Source organism: Nerophis ophidion, linkage group LG10 (assembly GCF_033978795.1).
Source record: "Nerophis ophidion isolate RoL-2023_Sa linkage group LG10, RoL_Noph_v1.0, whole genome shotgun sequence".
NCBI classification, from domain to species: Eukaryota; Metazoa; Chordata; class Actinopteri; order Syngnathiformes; family Syngnathidae; genus Nerophis; species Nerophis ophidion.
In genome coordinates, this window is record NC_084620.1 from 17,320,406 (window position 1) to 17,347,875 (window position 27,470).

The 27,470-nt window shown below is 39.2% G+C and overlaps 1 protein-coding gene across 40 annotated transcripts in view; it reads left to right on the forward strand.

Annotated features, from left to right (window-relative positions):
* Positions 1-27,470, forward strand: part of LOC133560307 (receptor-type tyrosine-protein phosphatase delta) — a 687,524-nt gene that overhangs the window by 385,123 nt on the left and 274,931 nt on the right. For all 40 annotated transcript variants that reach the window (XM_061912688.1, XM_061912687.1, XM_061912702.1 and 37 more), the window contains one exon: positions 19,708-19,745. The gene's annotated coding sequence lies outside the window, so the exon portion shown is untranslated. The remainder of the gene's footprint in view (positions 1-19,707; positions 19,746-27,470) is intronic.

Here is a 27,470-nt window from a genome sequence, read left to right on the forward strand (position 1 = left end):
AAAATGCATGAGAATTTTTTATATTTTGAACGTTATTTTTGAAACTGTGATTACCAGCAGAATTATTCATTACCTATCGTGTTAAGTAATGTCAGCTAAGATTTATCTGAGAGCCAGGTGCAGTCATCAAAAGAGCCACATCTGGCTCTAGAGCCATAGGTTCCCTACCCCTGTTATAGTACATGGGACAGTGCACATAAATGGACATATAAAGTTAAAGTACCACTGTCACGCACACACTAGGTGTGGTGAAATTACTCTCTGTATTTGACCCATCCCCTTGTTCCACCCTCTGGGAGGTGAGGGGAGCAGTGAGCAGCAGCAGTGGCCGCGCTCGGGAATAATTTTGGGGATTTAACACCCAATTTTAACCCTTGATGCTGAGTGCAAAGCAGGGAGGTAATGGTCCCATTTTTATAGTCTTTAGTATGACTCAGCCGGGGTTTAAACTCGCAACCTACCAATCTCTGGGCAGACACACTACCAGATTGTAGCCAAGGGCTATTTTGTTTGCTGTTTTTATCTATCACATTTAGAAAGCAGGTCCTTGAAAAAAATGCATGCATCCCTGGTGGAAAAAAAGTTGGGGTACCCTGTCTATAAAACAGGAGCATGCTGTTTTTAAGGACTAAATCATGTTTATAAGTACCCAATGCATAAAGGTTAGTCAACTATCATCAATATGCCAGGATGAATTTGCTGTTGAGGACTAACGGCTGTGTTTAAGGAACACGTGCAAAAACAAAATTCAAAGATCCCCTAAATGACAGGAAAACTTTGGTCTTTAACTGTTATTTTCAAAGACCCACAGTACTACAAAAAACCCCTGAGTCCCAGAGCCAAACCTCAACTATCTCCCTCCCACTGAACCTCAACCCTCCTCCCCCACTCCTCAAACACATCGCAGATACAATTCCTTTGCAACGGCCACATGCACGTCTCTGCGAGTGTGACAAAGGCCAGTCAACTTCAAGAATAGTGCTGGCAATCTGGGAGATTGCCTGTGCTTTTATCTTAGTAGTCAGCACGCTTGCCTCTGACACTGGTGACCTGGGTTCGCGCCTCGCTTGGAGCAGTAGAAAAAAAAAAAACGCAGCCGAGAGACAGAGTGCACAATCACTACACAAAGCTGAGCTGTGTGTGTGAACACAAATCATCGCATTCCTCCGTCAAAATTGGTGGGCCCTTATTGGGTTGGAGCCCCTTCGCTTCAGTCCAGGTAAGCCCCTGCACGGCCCTTGTCAAAGATCCCCTTTTACAGTAGGAGATCAAATGCTGTTTTTAAAAACCTACTGCAAAAACATTAATCAAAGATCCTCGATGTAACAGGATAATGCTGTTTTAGGAAGCTACTGCAAAAATGCAAGTCTAACAGCTTGTTTATAGACTAGCCCCCTCTGCTGTTTTTAGGGACCAACTGAGAAAAAAACAACCAAGTCAAAGATCCTCCATATACAGGATAACTCTTCTTTTTTAAGGACAAACTGCTGTTTTAAGAACTTACTGCAAAACCATTAGTCAGATATCCTTTACAAAACAGGAGGGTTCTGCTGTTTTTGGGAACCTGTCGTAAAAATGGTCGGCCAAGATCCTCTACATACCCAGATCACTTTGCTGTTGTCAAAGACCAACAGCTGCTTGACACGATTCAAAGAGCTTCTATGTGCCAGGACCACTCTGCAAGGTTTAGGGACTAACTTTTCTTTGTTAGAACCCACTGCAAAATCACTAGTTAAAGATCCTCTTTTTGATAGGATCGCTCTGCTGTTTTTAAGAAACTACTCTAAAACCTCTAGTCAAAGATCTACAGTATATGACAGAAGCACTCTGTTGTTTTTTAACAACTAATGGCTGTTACTAAAAACCCATTGCAAAAACACCAGTTAAAGATCTTTAATATAATAATATTCCGCTGCTGTTTTTCAAAACCTACTCCAAAAAACTAGTCAAAGCTTCTCTATATGACAAGAACACTCTACTGTTTTAAGGACCAACTGGTGTTTTTAAGGACCTACTCCAAAAAACTAGTCAAATATCCTTTTAAAGGGGAACTGCAATTTTTAGGGGGAATTTTACCTATCAATCACAATAATTATGAGAGACAAGAACACACGTCTTTTTTATTTTTATTTTAAAGAAGTTGCGGGTAATTGGAGTCACGGTTGTAGCCTTCACAGCCCTCTAAAACAACAACTAAACCCTATATCAACGTTTTATATCCACACTGCAAGTCTATATATAATGTAATAACAGACATGTTCATAACAATATGTAATATGTTCAATATTTGCAGTATTTTGGTCATTTTAATCATTGCCGTAACTAATTCTTCGGCGCATTTATTTCTGTTTCCATAGCAGCGCACGTCTGACTTCTGGCAACAAACTCTTCTTGGTGCCATGTTTCCATGAATTGATTAACGTGGACCCCGACTTAAACAAGTTGAAAAACTTATTCGGGTGTTACCATTTAGTGGTCAATTGTACGGAATATGTACTGTACTGTGCAATCTACTAATAAAAGTTTCAATCAATCAATCAATCAATCAATATAAAACAAGCGAGTGTGTTCCAATCATGGCCGATTTGGTAACAAACAATGAATACAACTTTTTTTGGACAAATTAGGTGTTACAACCTTATATTTTTGAATCTGAATTTATGGAGGATGAATTACTGCTTCTGGAAGCGAGCACAAAGGAAGAGTGAGACTTTGGAACAGACAGAACCCGAGAGAGTGAGGTGAGAGTGAATCAAAGCTGCAGTGGCCTAGTGGTTAGAGTGTCCGCCCTGAGATCGGTAAGTTGTGAGTTCAAACCCCGGCCGAGTCATACCAAAGACAATAAAAATGGGACCCATTGCCTCCCTGCTTGGCACTCAGCATCAAGGGTTGGAATTGGGGGTTAAATCACCATAAATGATTCCCGGGCGTGGCACCGCTGCTGCCCACTGCTCCCCTCACTTCCCATGGGGTGATCAAGGAGATGGGTCAAATGCAGAGGACAAATTTCACCACAACTAGTGTGTGTGTGTGTGACAATCATTGGTACTTTTAACTTTAAAATGTGGAACTTGAAGCCATGCTACTTTAACATACAATACATGGCGTGCTTACCCATAATTTACCGTAAAAACATCCCTGACCAGCTGGACCAACCAGACAACTGTCCATTGAGTGAGTCACTTTAATACTGATCATGACACACGCAGCACATTATACGTGTATCATGACATACAGCATATGCTCTCTGGCAAGCTGTGTACAAACGAAACATGAAATGTGGGCTAATATAATGATTGTTCATGTTTATCAGTCAGTACAAATTGGTGTCTTATAGCACTGCGTCGTTCATAACAAACTCAAACGCATTTCGTGCCGACATTAAAGCGAGCTTATCTCTTGTCTTAGTTAACTTCTGAGGCTAATACCGTAGTGGGCCGTTGTGTTAATACGCTACCAAAAAATGTCCTCGGTGTTCGCTCATACAGTAACAATGTCGCTACAGTTTAGTTATTTTACAGGTTACGGAACATAAATGAAATAATGTTGGTAGTGAAGCAAAAAAAAGCATCTGTCTTCTTTTCTCTCATAATGATTGTATGGTGCAAAATTCCCTCCAGAAATGCAGTACCCTTCTAAATGGCAGGAACACGCTGCTGTTCTTAAGGACATGTTCTTAAGGGTGTTTTTAAAGGCCTCCTGAAACCCACTACTACCTACCACGCAGTCTGATAGTTTATATATCAATGATGAAATATTAACATTGCAACACATGCCAATACGGCCTTTTTAGTTTACTAAATTGCAATTTTAAATTTCCCGGGAGTTTTTTCTTGAAAACGTCGCGTAATGATGACGTGTACGCTTGACGTCACGGCCTGTTAGGGAATATGGGCGCTGCGCACACACACAGCTAAAAGTCGTCTGCTTTAACGGCATAATTACACAGTATTTTGGACATCTGTGTTGCTGAATCTTTTGCAATTTGTTCAATTAATATTGGAGAAGTCAAAGTAGAAAGATGGAGTTGGGAAGCTTTAGCCTTTAGCCACACAAATACACGGTGATTCCTTGTTTAAAATTCACGGAGGTGAAACTTTACTACGGATCACAGCGAACATGGATCCCAACCGAATGTCAACCAGCAGGTTTCGGTGAGAAAATTGTGGAAAGTCGCTTCTTACTGGATTTCAGCTGAGCTTGTGCCACCCATACAGCTGCCGTCGACTTCCCTGAGACACTGCGCGTTAACACACCCGTGGACGTACACTTCCGACTATCAGGTACTGTTAAACTCACTAAAACACTAGCAACACATCCATCCATCCATCCATTTCGTACCGCTTATTCCCTTTCGGGGTCGCGGGGGGCGCTGGCGCCTATCTCAGCTACAATCGGGCACAATAGAAAGAAAAGGGATCTCCCAGAATTATCCTAGTAAATGTGTCTAAAAACATCAGAATGCAATCGCGTTTTTTTTTAAACTTCTTTTTTGTTTTTTCTAGTCTGTCGCTATCAATATCCTCAAACACAAATCTTTCATCCTCGCTCAAATTAATGGGGAAATTGTCGTTTTCTCGGTCCGAATAGCTGTTTTTGTTGGAGGCTCCCATTAAAATCAATGTGAATATCTGATGCGCCATCAACATGTGACGTCATCGTCTGCGACTTCCGGTAGAGGAAAGGCTTTTTTTTTAGCACCGAAAGTTGCAAACTTTATCGTGGATGTTATCTACTAAATCCTTTCAGCTAAAGTATGGCAATATCGCGAAATGATCAACTAAGACACATAGAATTGGACCTGCTGTCCCCGTTTAAATAAGAAAATCTCAATTCAGTAGGCCTTTAACTGCAAAAAACAAGTCAAAGATTCACAATATGACGGGAGAGCTCTGATGGTTTAAGAACATATTGCAGAACCACAAGTCAAATGTTTTTAAAGAAACATAATTTTTTTGCTGTTTTTAAGAACCTACCGCAAAGTTGCAAGTGAAAGATCCTGTATTCAAGTGGCGCACACGGATGTTTTTGCTCCAAAAACACCCGTCAAAGGTCTTCAATGTGACCTTAGTGCTCTGCCGTTTGTAAGGACCTACTGCACAAACGCTAGCCAAAGATCCTCTCTGTGACTGCATCCATTTCTGGCTTTTTGCTCCCACCTTCCCGACCAGTCCCGTCAACATGACCTACTACAGATCTTAGTGATAAGATCTGTACCTTTTGTCACCTTCCGATGCTTCCCGGTGTTCAGCCGGCAGTGCAACAAAAGAGAGAACATAATTGAAAGCAAAAAAAGAAAAAGTCTTGCGCCCTGACACGAAAGCAAGGTAATTATGGAAACATATGGGTGAATGGGTTGTCGTTTAACCCTTTTGCTAATAACGTCTGACCACAGGAAGGGCAAAGAAAGGACACACTCCACACTAAGAGCGACTTGGAAAAAACAGTGTTGTAGTTTTCTATCCCTTTACACATCCTCAGGACATTTTTTGCCATGTTGCATTTTTAGGTCATTTTGGCTGAATATAATTGTTATTTAGACTTGTCATTTCCGTTCCCTCACTTGGCCTAGAATGACAATGCTGCACAAAAAGTGACAAATTGGGTCCTTGTGCCTAAAAATAACCTGTTGAAACTGTCGTTTTTGATCCTGTCTGTATCTTAACATAAACCAATGCAATCTATACATCCATCTATTTTCTACCGTTTGTCCCTTATGGGGTGGCGGGGGGTGCTGGAGCCTATCTCGGCTGCACTCGGGCGGAAGGCGGGGTACACCCTGGACAAGTCGCCACCTCATCGCAGGGCCCCGATGAAATCCTAAAAGTATAATTTAAACTACTGTGTTTCTATTTGTATATGTTATATTTGTCCACCTGGTGGCACTACTTTCCCCATTGAAATCATGCAGGAAAAAAAAGTGCATTTATAAAACCTAAAAATTAGAGCCTTCAAAAACGAGTGAACTCATGTGATTATCCATCCATTCATTTTTTACCGCTTGTCCCTTTTGGGGTCGCGGGGGGGTTGCTGGAGCTTATCTCAAAGACCAAAAATATTGCAGTTATCATATATATACGCAGATTACTCACACATTTTATTTTAACATGCTCCTTTAGATTAATCCCAGATAGTAGATTCCTGAAAATTACCTGGAAAGTATGTTGTTATACGGTTAGTGATTAGGCTAATGCACACATCACTGCAAATATGAGTGAGGACACTCTCTCAGACTGTTGTACTGGATGACTAATTTCAGTGTTAAATTTACCTTCAAATAGCAAGTTTTGGGCAAAAAATTATATTCCTTCAAGTAGAACATTTAAAAGATGTTCCTGCGTGACATCCTAACAGTAAAATAGCATAAGTGTCCAAATAATAGGGTCTTTTTTCAGTTTAATTTGATGTATGCAAGAGAGTAATACCCTGTGATTAATCTGATTAAAAATAAATAAATAATAATAATCAGAGCTGTATGACATGAAAAGGATCATAATAATAAAAAAACAACATATGAACATAAAATACAGATATATGTAATCCAAAACTTTAGAAGTTTTAAAATATTCAATATGAAACACGGGCATTTTTGGTCCTGATGACCTCAAGTGCGAAGTTTAGTTTTAAATCTAACACGATGAATAAATATTGCATTGAAAGTAACGTTGCTGCCAATTGTTAACCCAAACCGTTTTCGGAAAGCAAACATATTTGGTTCTTTAGGCCAAATCTGTGTATATTTCTACAGATCTCTTTTTAACGGTTAAATAAAAGGGACAAACCATGGCTGACAGTTCCAACAACGTTTTGTTCCTTCAAAGCAGGCCTCCATTGAGCTCCCAGACGACCTACTTGAAGTCCAATAGACCATTAACATGAACGGGATCAAGAAGGAAAGATGCTTCCTCACAATGCCAACTTGCTTCAGGCCATTTTTCTTCATCTCTCTCATGTTAATGGAGTCCAAAATTACCCTCTGTGGTCCATGCAAAATATGTCCACATCCCTCAGGTAAATCACTTTGTGTGTGTGTGCGCGCCTGTGTGTGTGCGTACATGTGCATGTGTGTGACCCAGCCAACTGGAGCTTTTGTGTTCCATTTGCTTATTGTGGCTGCTGGCAAAGAAGCGTCCTTGTCGTTGCGACACAATGAACTAAAAGTATTACAGCACTCTGACTGTAGTCGCTCCAGAAAGTACACTTACCCTGGATTTAAACTGGATGCATAATGGCATCCAGCATAACCATAATGCTGGTTATGCTAAACTAGCATTATGGCTTAGCATAATGCCAATCCCAGTTGACGGTACTGTACTTATTTTATCTAAATAAAACATTATTTATTTTGATAAAATCTGTGGGTATTGTTGAACAGGTGTTGCCATTCAGCAGCCGTTAAGTATCTCGGATGGCAGGTTTAAGTTTACTTGCTTCTGCTCTTCTTGAAGGACGGAATAAACCGTTTGTGGTTTCCCTTATTAGGTGATTTGCAAGATCTCGTAAACGTCTGCGTAACTTTGTTGCATCAGAACGGTGGGGATTGGCAGGTGTTAGAGACGTCCCACGGTGGCGCTATACTTTAGCCTTTACGCATCTCGTGGAAATCCAGGGTTAACCCTTCCGCTTTGTAAGCAGCGTTTGGTTTACTGCAAACGTTTTAAATACGGCGGCCACGTTGGACTAAAATGATTAGGCATTTATTTATATATATATATATATATATATATATATATATATATATATCTATATATATATATATATATATATATCTATATATATATATATATATATATATATACATATATTTATATATATATATATATATATATATATATATATATAGATATATATAGATATATATATATATATATAGATAGATATATATATATATGTGTATATATCTATAGATTTATATATATATATATATGTATACATGTATATGTATATATATGTATACATTTATATGTATATACATATGTATATATATGTGTGTATATATATATATATATACGTATGTGTGTGTATATATATATATATATATATATATATATGTATATATATGTGTGTGTATATATATATATATATGTGTGTGTATATATATATATATATGTATATATATGTATATATGTATATGTATATATATACATATATGTATATATATGTATGTATGTATATGTATATGTTTGTGTGTATATATATATTTGTGTATATATATATATATATATATATATATATATATATATATATACACACACACACACATAATGTCATGGCTGTCTTAATATTTCCAATAATTTCTGCAACTCTTATTTTTTTTGTCATAGAGTAATTGGAGCACATACGTTTGTTGTTTTTTTGTCACAAAAAACATTTATGAATAATGGTTCTTTAATGAATTTATTATGGGTCTACTGAAAATGTGACCAAATCTGCTGGGTCAAAAGTATACATACAGCAACATACATGATCAATTTTGGTGATGTAGAAAAGTTACAATCAAATCAAATTAGCGTCATGGCATGACCTCTTAACTTCATGAGAGTGATTATGATTGACGACACCTGATGACTTCTCTGAGCCCATGTAAATAGGGCTCATGTAATGCAGTCATGAGACTCGGTTACAAACACGACAATTAGAAAGTCACAGGAACACAGCAGAGATCTGCAAAAAAAAAAGAATCATTGACTTGAACAAGTCAGGAAAGTCATTTGGAGCCCTTTCAAAGCAGCTTAAGGTCCCAAGAGCAACTGTGCAGACAATTGTTTGTAAGTATAAAGTGCATGGCACAGTTTTGTCAGTGCCATGATCAGGAAGAAAATGCAAATTGTATATGGTAAATATAGCGCTTTTCTACCCTTTTTTGAGGAGCCCAAAGCGCTTTGACAGTATTTCCACATTCGCCCATTCACACACATATTCACACACTGACGGCGGGAGCTGCCATGCAAGACGCTCACCAGGACCCATCAGGATCAAGGGTGAAGTGTCTTGCCCAAGGACACAACGGACATGACTAGGATGGTAGAAGGTGGGGATTGAACCAGTAACCCTCAGATTGCTGGCACAGCCACTCTACCAACTCTGCCACGCCGTCTCAAGCTATCACCCGCTGCTGGGAGAAAATTGGTCAGGATGATCAAGAGTCAACCGAGAACCGCCAAAAAGCAGGTCTGCAATGAATTGGAAGCTGCTGGAACACAGGTGTCAGTGTTCATAGTCAAGCGTGTTTTGCATCGCCATGGACTGAGAGGCTACCATGGAAGAAGAAAGCCCTAGGTCCAGAAGTGACACCTTAAGGCTCGTCTAAAGTTTGCAGCTGATCACATGGAAAACGATAAAACCTTCAGGAGAAAAGTTCTGTGGTTAGATGAAACAAAAATTGAGCTTTTATGCCACAATACCCCGCAATATGTTTGGGGGAGAAAAGGTGAGGCCTTTAATCACAGGAAAACCATTCCTACCATCAAGCATGGTGGTGGTAGTATTATCTGTGGGCCTGTTTTTCTGCCAATGGAACCGGTGCTTTACAAAGAGTAAATGGGACAATGAAAAAGGAGGTTCACCTCCAAATTCTTCAGGACAACCCATCATCAGCTCGGCAGTTGGGTCTTGGGCGCAGTTGGATGTTCCAACAGGACAATGACCCCAAACATACATCAAAAGTGGTAAAGGAATGGCTAAATTGGGCTAGAATTAAGGTTTTAGAATGACATTCCTTTAGTCCTGACTTAAATGTGTGGACAATGCTGAACCATCAAGTAGATGTCAGAAAACCAACACATTTAGTCAAGAGTGATCAAAATGAGTTGTAGAAATTATTGGAAACTCAAGACAGTCATGATATTATGTTCTTTACTAGTGTATTTACTTTTGACCAATTGATATTGTTTTATTCCTGTGTGTGAGAGGATCGTTTTTCAGTTGTTTGTGTCAGTAGTGTGTGTCAGAGGATTTTAGTTGTGTGTATGAGAGGATTTCAGTAGTGCGTATGGAAGAATGTCAATAATGTGTGTGAGAGGATTTCAGTAGTGTGTATGGGAGAAAAACATTTCAGTAGTGTTTTGAGAGGATTTCAGTAGTGTGTAAAAGAGCATTTCAGTAGTGTGGATGAGAGAAAAAATGTCAATTGTGTGTATGAGAGGATTTAGTAGTGTGTGAGAGCTAATCCTTAATAATGTCCCTAACGGCCCCATATACGTGTGCAACTCGCACACACGCACACACACACATGCACTTGGACACACACTCACAAATACATATATGCCGCCTATTTTGGTCCGCTGATTGGAAAGTAACAACAGTCCTTCTATACAGGCATAACATATGTAGGATTTACAATATTATTAAGGATATGATCGGAGACATTACTGTTTAAAGCATTAATTAAAACAGGCTTCAGCTTACAGACTGTACAACACCTCTTACCACTACAATATAAAGTGTAAACAATAAAACAATAAAAATATTTCCAAAGTATGTGACCCACTCCTACCTTGTTTATTTCCCTGCTGACCTACTTGTTTTATTATCGATCAGAAACATCAAACACAATTTAATGCTAAACGTGTCAAAGTGTAGAGAGAGTTTTGCATTTTACCCATCATGCTGTGTAGTGGATTTTAAAAGGGTGTAATTATGAATTGTGTGCTCAGACATTTTAATATTGTGCACATAGTTCAGTGGGTAGGTTGTGTGTTGTGTACCACTTGTGTTTTTTTTTTTTTTTGTGGTGGTTAAAGTTGTATGAATTGGTACCTATATATTGATTTAATGCACACTAATGGAGATAAATTTGGGCCAAAAGTTTTGTACCTTAAAAAATAAATTTTAAATGGAAAATTCAGGTTTCGATGTTGAATTTTGCAAAATACATCTGTGTATTCAAAATAGAAATAAGTGCACATGATTATAATTTTGATTCACACTTAAAGTTATTTTGACTTATTTTTTTTATTCTAACACTTTCACATGTTTTGATATTACAGCATCTGGGTTTTCTCATTTTAAAAACAAATTTTTGCATACAAACATATTTTCAGGTTCACATCTTTTTTTATATTCAAACTTTTTTTTTCAGCTCTAGACTTTTGGCACTTTTTTAGCGAGGAGCACATCGTGTGGAGTGGACTCATGTTACACCGATCAGCAAAAGGATAAGGATAAGGCGTCCCCTATCACGATGCCTTCAGGGAACTTAGGAACTCATTTTGTTCAACCCAACCCTATGTAGAATTGTCAGCAAAGAAATGATGCCAGTGAGACGTGAAGGCTGTTTTGAATAGCGATGAGAATAAATTGCAGAACTGCAGCGACTATTTATGCCAGATTATGCTCTTCAACTGTCAATCATTATCACGTTGGCAAAAAGGCAGCCCCAGAAAGCCAATCAATAAGCTTGTGTGCGGTGTAAAGGGTCGAGCTTCAGCCTGAGCAGTCATTTCCGCCTGCCGCTAGTGTTTTACTTGCTTCTATTCAATAGCGTAACAATATTTCTGAACTTTAAAAAGTGCAGTGGACATATACCCCCTTACCAACCCAAATCACTTTCATGTATATAGCGCCTTCTTGACTTATAGAACTTGGGCTAGCATTTTGTTTAGTTCATCCTCAAAAACATCAGGTCCTAGAAACCATTACAGCGTTTTTGCATTTGATCCTTATCAGCACGTCTAAAGAAAACAAAAAAAAACGGTCTCGTACATAAAATATATTTGACTAAAGCTTTTGCTGTATGTACTTAAAAAACAGCGCAATCAAATTAAGAATCTTTGAAAAGTGTTTTTGCAATATATCCTTAAAAACAGCAGTCTATTTGACTGTGTTTTGGCAGTTGATTCCTGAAAATTGCAGAGTAGTCCCGTCATATAGAGGATCTTTGGCTTGCTGTAGATCCTTACCAATCATCAGCAAGCCTGGATACTACAAAAACAGCAGGTGGTGATGATCCCTTCAAGGAGTGTCATTGTAGTCGATTGACCTTCATTTTATTTAACAAGAAACATCCTGACATAAACATTCCCGAAAGTAGCAGATGCAATAACGAAAGGCAAGCAGACGTCCTAAAAGTCCATCTGTTGTGTTGCAGAAAGATAGCGAGGCAAGATTAAGCAGTGAGGCTGAAAGATTTTGAGATGTTAATGTAAAATGTTGCATTTTATTCATTAAAATCCAACCTGCTGAACTAATATTTATCACCACCATCAGAGTATGTGGAATGGGGGTGTCATGCGGGATGTGAGAGGCAGGAGGACTTCCAATGTTAGTATTTTTAGTCAAGTCTTTATTCATGCTTGAACAATACACAAGCCTCCAGCTAGGTGGCAGCAGTCATCGTGTTAACAGGTTGACCGGGAAATATGACAAAGTGTATACAGTGTAGCTCTATACGCGGAAGGTAGTGTTGATTTAATATTGTTAAGTAGAATAATTTCTTATCTCAGTGCTCACCAATATTATTAAGTTCTTTTAATATTTCAAATTAAGTAGGGTGTAAAATGTGTATGTCCCCTTTGGGGGCATTATAGAAAATAAATATTTTGATCAAATGGTTTTCCCTAGAACACCTCACCATTGAGGTGACCATCCTTACCCTTCCTTCTCTGCTAGTTTGTACCTTGGGATCTTCTAATAATAAAATGATGCCCCCCACACGCAACCCAACCCCCTGCCAGCCATCCATCAAGCTGGGCTGCAATTTAAAAGGCAGTCAGTCCAGAAGGCTGCCTATCAGCATGGCTGCCAGGAAGCAACTTTGACCATCTTCTCCTTTCATTTCAGTTTTTTGTACTTTTTCCACATTAAATGCTCAAAGGAGTCATCATGAGACATACTCTTTAGTTACACGGCATTCCTGTCGTATAAAGGATCTTTGACTAGCAGGTGGTCCCCAAAAACAGCACAGTGCTTTTGTAATATAGAGGATCTTTGAACAGCTTTTTGCAGTGGCTCCTTAAAACATTGTGCTCCTGTCATTTAGGGGATCTTTGACCAGTGTTTTTGCAGTAGGTGTTTAAAAACTGAACACTTCTGTCACATAGAGCAGTGGTTCTCAAATGGAGGTACGCGTACCCCTGGGGGTAATTGAAAGTATACCAAGGGGTACGTGAGATTTTTTTTTAAATATTCTAAAAATAGCAACAATTCCAAAATCCTTTATAAATATATTTATTGAATAATACTTCAACAAAATATCAATTTAAGTTCATAAACTCTGAAAAAAATAGGACATGTTTCATAAATATTGATGTGAAAGATAATTTTTTTTGTGAAGAAATGTTTAGAATTAAGTTCATGAATCCAGAAGGATCTCTATTACAATCCCCAAAGAGGGCACTTTAAGTTGATGATTACTTCTATGTGTAGAAATCTGTATTTATAATTGAATCACTTGTTTATTTTTCAACTACTTTTTAGTTATTTTTATATCTTTTTTTCCAAATAGTTCAAGAAAGACCACTAAAAATGGGCAATATTTTGTACTTTTATACAATTTAATAAATCAGAAACGGATGACATAGTGCTGTATTTTACTTCTTTATCTCTTTTTTTCAACCAATAATGCTTTACTCTGATTAGTCAACCGAGAACATTAAAAAAATGTTCGCAGGTAATACATCACTGAAAAAAGGTGAGAACCACTGACATAGAGGATTATTGTTTAAGTTTTTTTTTGTTTGTTTGTTTCTTTCTTTCTTTTTTGCATAGCGTTCATTAATATAATTAGCAAAGCACTTATCTCATTAGAGGAGATTTAATTTGTGTTTTTGCTGTAGATCAAAAACAACCGAGCACTCCTGCAGGAAATCTTTGTCCTTCATTATTATGGGAAGTCCTTAAAACGTCAGAGTGCTCCTGTCGTTAAGAGAATCTTTGTCCAGTGTTTGTTTTGCATTATATGGCCTACTAGAAACAGTATATGACTCCTATTGTGTAAAAGATATTTGAATTGTGTTTTTGCACTCGGTCTTTAAAAACATCAGAGCCCTCCTGTCATATAGTGGATCTTTGACCAGTCTTATTGTAGTAGGTATTGAAAACATCAGAGACCTCCTGTCGTACAGAGGATCTTGGACAATAGTTTGTTTTGCATTATGTGGCCTAATAAGAAAAAGTTTAGCACTCCTGTAATACAGAAGATCTTTGATTAGTGGTTTTTTATTTTTTTTTATTTTGTGACATACTAAAAACTGCCCAGTGCCCCTGTTGTATAGAGAATCTTTGACTAGGGTTTTTACAGTAGGTCCTTAGAAACAGCAGTTGGTTCCACAAAACAGCAGGGCGTTCCTGTCATATAAAGGATCGTTGTCCATGTTGTCCAAATATATCCGAGTGCTCCTATCATATAGAAGATCTTTGACTAGTGTTTTTTTGTTGCTGTTTTTTTTTTTTTTTTGCATTACGTATCCTACTAATAACAGAAGAACACTCATGTTGTACAGTGGATCTTTGACTTGGGTTTTAACAGTAAGTCCTTAAAAACTGCAGTTGGTCTTCAAAAACAGCAGACTGATCATGTAATATAGAGGATCTTTGACAACCGTTATTGCAGTAGATCTTTAAAAAGAGCAGAATGCTCTTGTCGTATACTGTAAAGGATATTTGGCCAGCGAATTAGCATTGGTTTCTTATAAGCAGAAGAACACCCCTGTCACATAGAGGATCTTTGATTAAACCTACTTGTCATTCATTCATCCATCCATCCATTTACCACCGCTTGTCCCTCTCGGAGTTGCGGGGGGGTACTGGAGACTATCTCAGCTGCATTCGGGCGGAAGGTGGCGTACACCCTGGACAAGTCGCCATCTCATCGCAGTACTTGTCATTCACACAATGAAAATGTGTTGCCCCAAAGACAATTAACACACATTAATTGTTCAATGTAAAAAAACAAAAAACAAACAACTTTGACATAGACGCCAGTGCACCCCACGACCCCAAAGGGAGTAAGCGGTAGAAAATGGATGGATGGAACTTTGACATAAATCTTTCTGTGCTGCTAATTGAGACAACAGAAAGGCGTCGACTGTTCCATTCCTCCGCTAAACGCCTATTAGATGGCGTATACCAGATGGTCCGTCTTTGAATGTCATTGGCGGGCCAGTTGTTTTCTGCTCGAGCCGATCTGGCGAGCGTCAGCGTGGTTTGACAACTTGGCCTGGGATTGATTTCATCTTTCAGCACCCAGCAAACATTTCTGACAAAGACATATGGTGGAGAGAAGTGTGCAACAGCAGGCTGCCAAGCCTCCAAGCTCGCTGTATTGTTTTTACGCTTGATTATTTGAGGCAACATGCACATTTAGACAAGCGCTGCAGTCAGCAGGGGGGGCTGGTCAAAGATCCTCTATATGACAGGAGAGGACCTACTGCAAATGCACAAATCGAAGAACATTTGACTTCACTGTAAAAACTGTATGAAATCTAAAATATGGAAGTGATTTTGTGCTGCTAGTTGAATAGTTCTAACATAGATGATGGGTTTATAATCACAATAACATGACATGATAACAACCAACAGGTGTCATTATTCAGCTTTAAATCAAACAAATGAAGTTGTGTCACCTTGACATTGCTGTAATGTGGTGGTCTTCATTCAAGGCCAATTATAAGACATGAATCAATGTAGGGCAGACAAGCAGTTGTTGTTTTACGATCTGCTGATAAACTGGAGTTAATCATTCACTATGTAGCTTTTGAAACCAAAAAAAATCCCAACATTGCAGATGTGGTAAAATGTCACGTAGCACCGATAAGCTGCGTCGCTGTAATTGCAAGAAGAGGATTTTATTGGACTTGTAAAAAAGGATTTGTCACGTCCTTCTTGGGCTTGTGCATGCATTGATAAGACTAACTAGTGATGATGGCAACAGCACTGTACAACACTCCAGCAGATGTACGCCTTGCATATCAACCAGGAATCATTTTAGCGTTTTGACAGCAGATATTCACACGCTTTAGCCGCTCGCACGCCACCAGCCCGCCACCATCAACTGCACGTTTGTCAAGCATTATCTTCCAGCTCGGGACAAAAAAAAACAAGGCATGGAGATACGCCGGCCATCAATCACATGATTAATTCAACTCTACCACCACCACACTTTTTGAAAGTGAACCCTGCATTAATTTACCAGACCTTGAACGCCTTACACACAATCAGTGCCTGCACTTGTTCTATTATACATCCATTTTCTGGTTTACGTCCTTTAACCTGTCTGACATTTTTTCTTAACTACAAACCCCGTTTCCATGAGTTGGGAATTGTGTTGGATGTAAATATAAACAAAATACAATGATTTGCAAATCCTTTTCAACCCATATTAAATTGAATGCACTACAAAGACAAGATATTTGATGTTAAAACTGATAAACTTAATTTTTTTTTTGCAAATATTAATTAACTTTGAATTTCATGGCTGCAACTTGTGCTAAAGTAGTTGGGAAAGGGCATGTTCACCACTGTGTTACATCACCTTTTCTTTTAACAACACTCAATAAACGTTTGGGAACTGAGGAAACTATTTGTTGAAACTTTGAAAGTGGAATTCTTTCCCGTTTTTGTTTTATGTAGAGCTTCAGTCGTTCAAAAGTCCAGGGTCTCCGCTGTCGTATTTTACGCTTCATAATGCGCCACACATTTTTGATGGGAAACAGGTCTGGACTGCAGGCGGGCCAGGAAAGTACCCGCAGTCTTTTTTTACGAAGCCATGCTGTTGTAACACGTACTGAATGTGGTTTGGCATTGTCTTGCTAAAATAAGCAGGGACGTCCATGAAAAAGACGGCACTTAGATGGCAGTATATGTTGTTCCAAAACCTGTATGTACCTTTCAGCATCAATGGTGCCTTCACAAATGTGTAAGTTACCCATGCCTTGGGCACTAATTCACCCCCATACCATCACACACGCTGGCTTTTGAACTTTGCGTCAATAACAGTCTGGATGGTTTGCTTCCCCTTTGGTCCAGATGACACAATGTCGAATATTTCCAAAAACAATTTGAAATGTGGACTCGTCAGACCACAGAACACTTTTCCACTTTGCATCAGTCCATCTTAGATGATCTCGGGCCCAGAGAAGCCGGCGGCGTTTCTGGATGTTGTTGATAAATGACTTTCGCTTTGTATAGTAGAGCTTTAACTTACACTTACAGATGTAGCGACAAAGTGTATTTAGTGACAATTGTTTTCTGAAGTGTTCCTGAGCCCATGTGGTGATATCCTTTAGAGATTGATGTCGGTTTTTGATACAGTGCCGTCTGAAGGATCGAAGGTCACTGTCATTCAATGTTGGTTTGCGGCCATGTCGCTTAGATGGAGTGATTTTCCAAATTCTCTGTACCTTTTAATGATATTATGGACCGTAGATGTTGAAATCCCTTAATGTCTTGCATTTGCACTTTGAGAAACGTTGTTCTTAAACTGCTTTACTATTTGCTCCTGCAGTTGTGGACAAAGGGGTGTACTTCGCCCCACCCTTTCTTGTGAAAGACTGAGCATTTTTTGGGAAGCTGTTTTTATACCCAATCATGGCACCCACCTGTTCCCAATTAGCCTGCACATCTGTGGGATGTTCCAAATAAGTGTTTGATGAGAATTCCTCAACTTTATCAGTATTTATTGCCACCTTTCCCAACTTCTTTGTCACGTGTTGCTGGCATCAAATTCTAAAGTTAATGATTATTTGCAAAAAAAAAAAAATGTTTATCAGTTTGAACATCAAATATGTTGTCCTTGTAGCATATTTAACTGAATATGGGTTGAAAATGATTTGCAAATCATTGTATGCCGTTTATATTTACATCTAACACAATTTCCCAACTCATATGGGAACAGGGTTTGTAGTATTGAATCAAATATTTTCTCTGAGACACAAACGTTCTGCTGTGTTTAAGGATCTAGTGCATGTCATAGATTCTCAACAGGACAGGAATTTCTTCTTCCCTCCTAAATTAAAATATTCGTGTTAAATAGTGCAAATGTTGGACAATAGTTGTTTGCTCTTGGGCTGCTCTTGCTTTTCGTGATGACAATGAATTCCCTAATGCAGTGGTTCTCAAATGGGGGTACGCGTACACCTGGGGGTAATTGAAGGTATGCCAAGGGGTAACTGAGATTTTTCAAAAATATTCTAAAAATATCAACAATTCAAAACTATGTTTATAGATAGATAGATAGTACTTTATTTATTCCGTCAGGAGAGTTCCTTCAGGAAAATTAAAATTTTCAGCACAATCCCATTCTAGATCAGACAAACATTACAGAGAGACGGAACAGGATCGCTGACAGGTCTGCCGGCTTCCAGCGCCCCTTTCAAAAAAGATGAGATACAGGTAAACAAGGGGGGGGAATGGGAGAAAAAAAATCGGTCTTAGCCTGGGCCCTGGAGAGGGGGTGCAGACTGAGGCCAAGGGGGAAAAAAACAACTCACAGCCATAGTACACATCCCTCTTACATTTGTGTAAGAGGGAAACATCAAACATCAAAGAACACAGAGGACATTAAAGACATTAAAGCAGCAGATACAACCAAACACTTCTACATACAGCTATGAATAAAAAGTAAAAGAAACGTATCCACTGTGGTGGCCTCTGCGGTGTTCCACGCCATCGTCCGCTGGGGTGGAGGGAGTAGGGCCAGAGACAGGAGCAGACCCAACAAAGCAACCAAGACAGCCGACTCCACTCTCGGCCAGTGTCCAGTCCGAATGGATGAGCGAGGATACGTCCAAGGTGACTGAGGTGTCCGACACCTGCTCACCCAGCCAAGACACCGCGAAACCTCTTCGTACCAGCGCTTAGTGCTAGCTCCGCAGCCCTGTCCCCTCATCCGCATCTCCTCCAGTCCCTCCAAACAGACTCCGTCGTGGCAGACACCCAGCAGCTGGTCTCCATGGCCAAAAGGCTCCCGGGAGGCAGATCCAGAAGTCCACAAAAAAAGCACCACAGATGTCACAAAAGTGCCACCCCTTGTCACACAGTCCCAAAGGGTCCCGGACCAAAAGGCAAAAAGTATAATAACACATGAAAACAAGAGGGAAACACGAAAGGATGACACAAGAGCACAGAGCTCCTGCCAACAGCAGCCACTACAGCAGTGCCATCTTGGAAAAAAAAATATATATATTATTGACTAATACTTAGCCAAAATATGAATGTAAGTTCATAAACTGTGAAAATAAATGCAACAATGCAAAATTCAGTGTTGACAGCTAGTTTTTTTTTGTGGACATGTTCCATAAATATTGATGTTAAAGATTTATTTTTTGTGAAGAAATGTTTAGAATTAAGTTCATGAATCCAGATGGATCTCTATTACAATCCCCAAAGAAGGCACTTTAAGTTGATGATTACTTCTATGTGTAGAAATTTTTATTTATAATTGAAGCACTAGTTTATTTTTCGAGAAGTTTTTAGTTATTTTTATATATTTTTTCCAAATAGTTCAAGAATGACCACTAAAAATGAGCAATATTTTGCACTGTTGTACAATTTAATAAATCAGAAACTGATGACATAGTGCTTTATTTTACTTCTTTATCTCTTTTTTTCAACCAAAAATGCTTTGCTCTAATTAGGGGTTACTTGAATTAAAAACATGTTCACAGGGGGTACATCACTGAAAAAAGGTTGAGAACCACTGCTCTAATGGACAAACTTGAGTGCATTGGTTGATGTGTTGGGTTTGTTTTGTATTTTGTCATCCTGCAGCTCTTCAACTATCAGGAAGTTTTCTTGAGTGCTGAAAGGTAAGCGGTTTTTGTCCTTTTTTGTGCAATTTTACACTTTATTTAAAAGGGATCTACACTTTTTTTGTCAGTTTTTCTATCGTTCACAATCATTATGAAAGTAATGACAACGGATGGATTTTTAAAAATATATTCTAAATATTAAATAAACGTAAATGAAAGTCCTCTTACAGTTCCACTAAGATGCCTATAAAATACAGTAAATAACCATTAACAAACTGTCGACAATACTCTATTTACATTTGGTGATTTGAATGTCAAGCAAGTATTAATGATGTTATTATTATAGGCGCTAACGCAGACAAACTATAGCGGCACCGTGATCACTACCGTGTCTCCCTACGTTTACATCTTCGAGTGGTCTGCTGCTTCTTCACTTATTTGCTCCCTGTAAGTTTATTGTAGATAATAGACCATGCATCTCACTTAGAAAATAGATGGATGGGGACGTATTCCGACAAGTTGGGACACTTTGAAAGCCATTCAGTACCTGGAACTGGCAAAGATGACAATAAAAATGCTTGTTCCCCTGCATATACACCCAGTTTCTTTGCAAGGATTATGAGACATTCTTCATATAAATGTGAATATATAATTATGTGAACATATAATTATGAACATCCTAACAGTCGGCATCCTAATGACAGCAGATATCGTACAGTAAGTGATGTTTTATTATTTTTGTTGGCTCTCATAAAGTCTGCAGTGAGTAACAATCAGTGATGAAGAAAAAAAAGCACGTAAATATTAAATGTTATTGTGCTTGTCACTAAATTACATATAAACTTGCATCATATATATAAAACCCTAATGGAGGTGTTTAGATGATTTTGTTAGGGGCTCTATGGGTGGAATTGAACATCCTAACAGTCGGCATCCTAATGACAGCAGATATCGTACAGTAAGTGATGTTTTATTATGTTTGTTGGCTCTCATAAAGTCTGCAGTGAGTAACAATCAGTGATGAAGAAAAAAAAGCACGTAAATATTAAATGTTATTGTGCTTGTCACTAAATTACGTATAAACTTGCATCATATATATAAAACCCTAATGGAGGTGTTTAGATGATTTTGTTAGGGGCTCTATGGGTGGAATTGAATGGCTCCCATAGGCTCAATTTTAAGCGAACTTTTGATCAACTGTATTTATTATTTAGAATGCATAAAAAAAATAAAAAAAACATATGTTGTAATTTCTTTTATAATGATTGTGAACGATTTCCAAAGAAGTGCAGTGTCCCTTTAAAGCCGGAAATACAGTGGCCATGTTAGTTATGCAATTTATGCAACTATGTCTGGGGGTGCTACAATATGCTGTGATGTACTCCATGGCATTGCACGCCATTGTTTTCTTTGACATTTTCGTGACAAATGTCTTCAATTTAGAATTCAGTATCGTGGTGGTGGACAATTTGCAGCAGTGCGGGCATAATTAGTGTTCGGCTTTGGACATGTCATAGCGTCTTATTATTATTATTATTATTGTGATGTCGTCTGTTCACTTCAAGATGTCTCCTTGTCTGTACAAAGGGGCTCAGGTGTGCGCCTTCAGCTTTTTCGCCCTTAATTCATATTAGTTTAACGGTCCTCCAGCCATGCCACATGGCACCTCATGCAGCATGCTTCTGTTCTTGCATCACACTATATTACCCAAGAAAAAGCAAAAGGAAATAGCCCCGAACTTTGAGGGGAAATTCATGGCAAGACCAACTTAGTAATAGTAGTTGCAGTAATCTATTTGTTACTATTGTTATTACATACAGTATTGTGGCACTTATGCAGACAAGACACTATAGTGAATTACACAACCTGTTTGGTTACATGACTATAATTAGTTACTGTAGTGTGCTGTATTTTGATGGTTTTAAGGCCAAGATATTTTCTAACAATATTTTTACTACACATTTGATTATTATTATTGTTATTATTATTATTATTATTAGTAGTAGTAGTAGTAGTACTATTGTTATCATTGTTATCATTACAATACATTTTCGCAGTAAATATGGCTGCATTATTATTATTATTTTTTTTTTCCAAGAACGGAAAAAGCAAAAATTTAGAACCTTTGTACTGTGTAGTTACACTGGAGGAGTTAACTTTATCATTAAGTATTATTTTTGAAAAATGTTTCAATATTGTATTGTGGTATTTATGTTTTTCACCAAAGTAGTATGCTGTCAATGTGAACAATATGGGAAGTTTACCTTTTTGGTTACATTTGAATAGATCATGCCAACATAAATATGTATTGTTATTATTAAAATAAAAAATGTATATCCTGCTGATCCGCCTCCGCTTGGGATGGTTTCTTGTGGACAGGACTCTCGCTGCTGTCTTGGATCCGCTTTGAACTGAACTCTCGCGGCTGTGTTGGATCCACTATGGATTGAACTTTCACATTATCATGTTAGACCCGCTCGACATCCATTGCTTTCGGTCCCCTAGAGGGGGTCTTGCCCACATTTGAGGTCCTCTCCAAGGTTTCTCATAGTCACTATTGTCACTGGCGTCCCACTGGGTGTGAGTTTTCCTTGCCCTTATGTGGGTTCTTCCGAGGATGTCGTAGTCGTAGTGGTTTGTACAGTCCTTTGAGACATTTGTGATTTAGGGCTATATAAATAAACATTGATTGATTGATTGATTGATATATAATTTTTTCTGATACAGGGATGTTTCTTCAGGCAAGTTACTACCATGAATAGGGGTACAAAAAGAAATAGATCCTATGTGGTAAATTATATGAGCTAATTTTAACATCAGTGTAAGTATTATGTTTTGGGTATATTTTGGTTGCATTTTTTTAAGTTATGCAATGCAATGTCCTGTTTTTCGAGGCAAGACAGTGTGCTTAAAAAGTAAAATATACAGCAAGCTAGCCTTATTTGGTTACATTAAAGGAGCTATCTTGATCATTATTCTATTTTTGTGCACTATCATGATGCCTTTCAAAATAAAGCATTACGCTCAAAAGACTAAAAATACAAAAAGTTTATTACCCTGTTTGTGTAAATTAGATTAGTTAATTTTTTTCATTCAATGTGATGCAGCATCATTTCATGTTGAATAACTAATAAAGTTTGCAGTTGTTGCTTCGTAAAATATGATTATTAAATTGATTGCTGATTGTAGCCAGACCTATTCTCTAAGATCCACGTGTTTGCTATTGATTTTATTTACATAGCCTTCTTATATTTTGAACACAGTGCAAATCAAAAGCAATTGTTTCCAAGTGCATGTGTAAATCAATGTGTCCCAGGCGGGTTACCCCCCCCCCCCCCCTCTCACCCTACGCTCAATACTTCCAATTTATGTTTTAATTACGATGATCTACTAAGTGCAGTGAGGCTCCACTTGGCAGGCTTGCAATCAGCAACAACGAGGCTGGCTGGCATCGTTTTGTTGCATGTCGGAACTGGAATTTCAACGTATTCGAAGTACTTGTCTTTATATACACGGCTATTGCTGCATGGACTCTTGCATGCCTTGCTACGGAACACTGTTTGCTTGAGACTGCACACATTTGTTCTTGAAGGACAATGCATCATTTGATCGCATGCAATTAACTGCTGAAAACCAACGTGCCATTTAAGTGGCGCCTGGCACGCCTTAAAACCCGTAAATTTTACTGACTCTTCTAATTAGGACAAATCGATAAAGCGGTCGCCTTTTATTGCTTTACTGACGCCATAAACACTGTTAACAAAGTCATGTTTGGAAAGCTACTGTAGAAAAGAACACAGTAACGTACAGCTTTGTGTTCATGCTGATTCAATTGAATGCCAAAAACTTCATTAGTTGTCTAGATATGAGAAACTTTTTTTTTTTTACACACAGTTACTTATTCGAATAATATTGACCATTTCTACCCCTTTTTTTAATTATTTTTTTTCCGTTGAGTATCTTTGATTTCAATTTCTACAGCAAGCGTTTTATTGGTTTTGAATCATACCTAGCAAATATAGCAATATGTATTATTGTCAATGTACAGCCGGTCACAATTTTAAAATAATCCAAGCCCTATTAGTTTTGAATGCTACCTGAGTCAGTTTGACAAGTCACAACTATTGGAGCAAGAGGTCTATTGGTTTTGAATGATACCAAGCAAAAAAAAGCTATATTAAATTGAACATTGTTAGCAGGCTGCTGTCAGAGTTTTTTTAATTATTATTCATAATTAATAAAGCCCTGTTAGTTTTGAATGCCGTCCGTGACAAGTTGCTGATGATGATCACAATTGGGGAAAGCATTCTATTGGTTTGAATGATGCCTGGCAAAGATAGCACCCAGTCAGAATTGTATTAATAAAAATCAACCTAGCAGGCACAAGACATAGTTTACAACGCTGACTATACATACTTGTTCTTTAAAACTGACTTTGAAACAATGTTGCACAATAGTTGTATTTTTAAATTGATGTCCAACGTTGGATCCATGTTGTTGGTCGGGGAATGACCAAATTTCATTGGTCAAATTTACATCACAACCTGACATTGAACAAACGTCGTCAAAAAGAATATTTTTCCAACTTTATATTTGTGTTTCAGAGTATTGGTTGGGAATTTACCAAAATGCAATGGTCAAAATAACGCCAAAACCCAACATTGATTAAACGTTGTTGAAAAGCATGTTGTCTACAGTATGTTTGAGGTTTATATATATATATAAACCATCCATCCATCCATCCATCTTCTTCTTCCGCTCATCCGAGATCGGGTCGCGGAGGCAGCAGCCTAAGCAGGGATTCCCAGACTTCCCTCTCCCCAGCCACTTCGTCTAGCTCTTCCCGGGGGATCCCGAGGCGTTCCCAGGCCAGCCGGGAGAGACAGTCTTCCCAACGTGTCCTGGGTCTTCCTCGTGGCCTCCTACCGGTCGGACGTGCCCTAAATACCTCCCTAGGGAGACGTTTGGGTGGCATCCTGACCAGATGCCCGAACAACCTCATCTGGCTCCTCTCGATGTGGAGGAGCAGCGACTTACCTTTGAGCTCCTCCCGGATGGCAGAGCTTCTCACCCTATCTCTAAGGGAGAGCCCCGCCACCCGGCGGAGGAAACTCATTTCGGCCGCGTGTACCCGTGATGTTATCCTTTCAGTCATGACCCAAAGCTCATGACCATAGGTGAGGATGGGAACATAGATCGACCGGTAAATTGAGACCTTTGCTTTCCGGCTCAGCTCCTTCTTCACCACAACGGATCGATATAGCGTTCGCATTACTGAAGACGCCGCACCGATCCGCCTGTCCATCTCACGATCCACTCTTCCCTCACTCGTGAACATGACTCTTAGGTACTTGAACTCATCCACTTGGGGCAAGATCTCCTCCCCAATTGCAGGCAAATTTTTGGAGCAGGAGTTCTATTGCCCCACCTTCACCGTTGTGGTGAAGAAGGAGCTGAGCCAGAAGGCAAAGCTCTCAATTTACTGGTCGATCTACGTTCCCATCCTCACCTATGGTCATGAGCTATGGGTCATGACCGAAAGGATAAGATCACGGGTACAAGCGGCCAAAATGAGTTTCCTCCGCCATGTGGCGGGGCTCTCCCTTAGAGATAGGGTGAGAAGCTCTGCCATCCGGGAGGAACTCAAAGTAAAGCCGCTGCTCCTCCACATCGAGAGGAGCCAGATGAGATGGTCCGGGCATCTGGTCAGGATGCCACCCGAACGCCTCCCTAGGGAAGTGTTTAGGGCACGTCCAACCGGTAAGAGGCCACGGGGAAGACCCAGGACACGTTGGGAAGACTATGTCTCCCGGCTGGCCTGGGAACTCCTCGGGATCCCTCGGGAAGAGCTAGACGAAGTGGCTGGAGAGAGGAAAGCCTGGGCTTCCCTGCTCAGGCTGCTGCCCCCGCGACCCGACCTTGTATAAGCGGAAAGTGGATGGATGGAGTTCTATTAGTTTTGAATGATCCCTTGCAGAAAAAGATACCTTTTTTCATTGTCAGTGCATTAGTTTTATCAGTCGCAATTATTTTGCTTTACCAATACAAACTCCCTATTGATTTTCAACTTCATCCAATTCAGCAGTGCACAAAATGTGTTTTCTTTAACTATCTTGGTCATGTTTATCCAGCTCTGTTGTGTTCCATTTGGTCAAACATGCCTTTTACTAGCTTTCAGTGAAAATAAATCAAAGTCCTACAATGTTATCGACGCCTCCATCGGCGGCTAATCTCATTGCAAAGCATGCAACTACGCCTTCTATATCCCCTTTTGAAAAGTAAGTAATTAAAGTTAAACTTGCCACATCTTACACGTCCCCCTTCCACCACCAACACCTTGAATCCCCTCAAAGCTTCGTGCGGTTTATCAGCATCATGGGGGGGTTCAGGCAATCTGAGCTGAAAGTACAACATGCTCATCGACTTGGGATGTAATCTCCTTGGTGGCCTGACGCCTCCAGTCTGACTTCAGCTGTAGCGATAGCGGCCTGGCTGAAGCTAGGTTACTTCTAGGTACTCCTGCGTGTAGCACAAATGCAGTATTTTCCAACCAAGCATAAGGCTTTGTTTTGATTGATATATTGAACAAAAAATAAGACAAAAAGTCTGTAAAAGCGTTGTCTTCTATTGAAGGACACTTTATTTCTATATTTGGGGTATAGGACGGTACATTCCTCTACAACAGAGGTCGGCAACCCGCGGCTCCGGAGCCACATGCGACTCTTTGGCCACTCTGATGCGGCTCAGCTGCACATGGCTCAGCTGCATAATCGCCAACCCCCCCAACCGTTTCGGGGGGTCTCCGGATTTTGATGCCTCTCCTGGACATCACCCGGGGTTAACATTCTCCGATTGTCACTCGGACTACAATATTGAGGGCGTGCCGTGATGGCATTACTTTTAACATCCTGTACAACACATCTCGCCCGCCTTTACGCCATGCTATCTGCCTGCCGGCCAAACGAATGCTTTTCGCTGCTTAAATTGTCACACGTACGAGATTGCAAGCCATATAGTCAACAGCCATACGGGTTACACTGACGGTTGTGATATAAACAACTTTAACACTCTTACTAATATGCACCACACTGTGAACTCACACCAAAGAAGAATGACAAAGACATTTCGGGGGAACATCCTCACAGTAACACATCATAAATGCAACATAACAATTACCCAGAATCCCAAGCATCCATGATGGGTCCAGGCTATATTATACACCCCCGTGCCCCCATTTGGATTTGGTGCTAGCGGGGTGCTTTTGGTATGCTTTGGTTTAAATTTGGCATGAATCTTGCTCCAGAATCACAGTCACTTTTTTTTGAGTCCGTCTACAAGATGTTCAATTCTGGAAGCATTCACAGATTACAACTGAAACTACTGCCAACCCTCTCCAAAATATCATGATTCATCTTTTGAAAAGGTATACTGTTAAATAAATTATAAACATATTGAGGACACTGGTTTGATTGATTGATTGATTGATACTTTTATTAGTAGATTGCATAGTTCAGTACATATTCCGTACAATTGACCACTAAATGGTAACACCCGAATACGTTATTCAACTTGTTTAAGTCGGAGTCCACGTTAATCAATTCATGGTACAAATATATACTATCAGCATAATACAGTCATCAAACAGGTTAATCATCATAGTATATACATTGAATTATTTACAATCCGGGGGGTGGATGAGGTGCTTTGGTTGATATCAGTACATCAGTCATCAACAATTGCATCAACAGAGAAATGGACATTGAAACAGTGTAGGTCTTACTT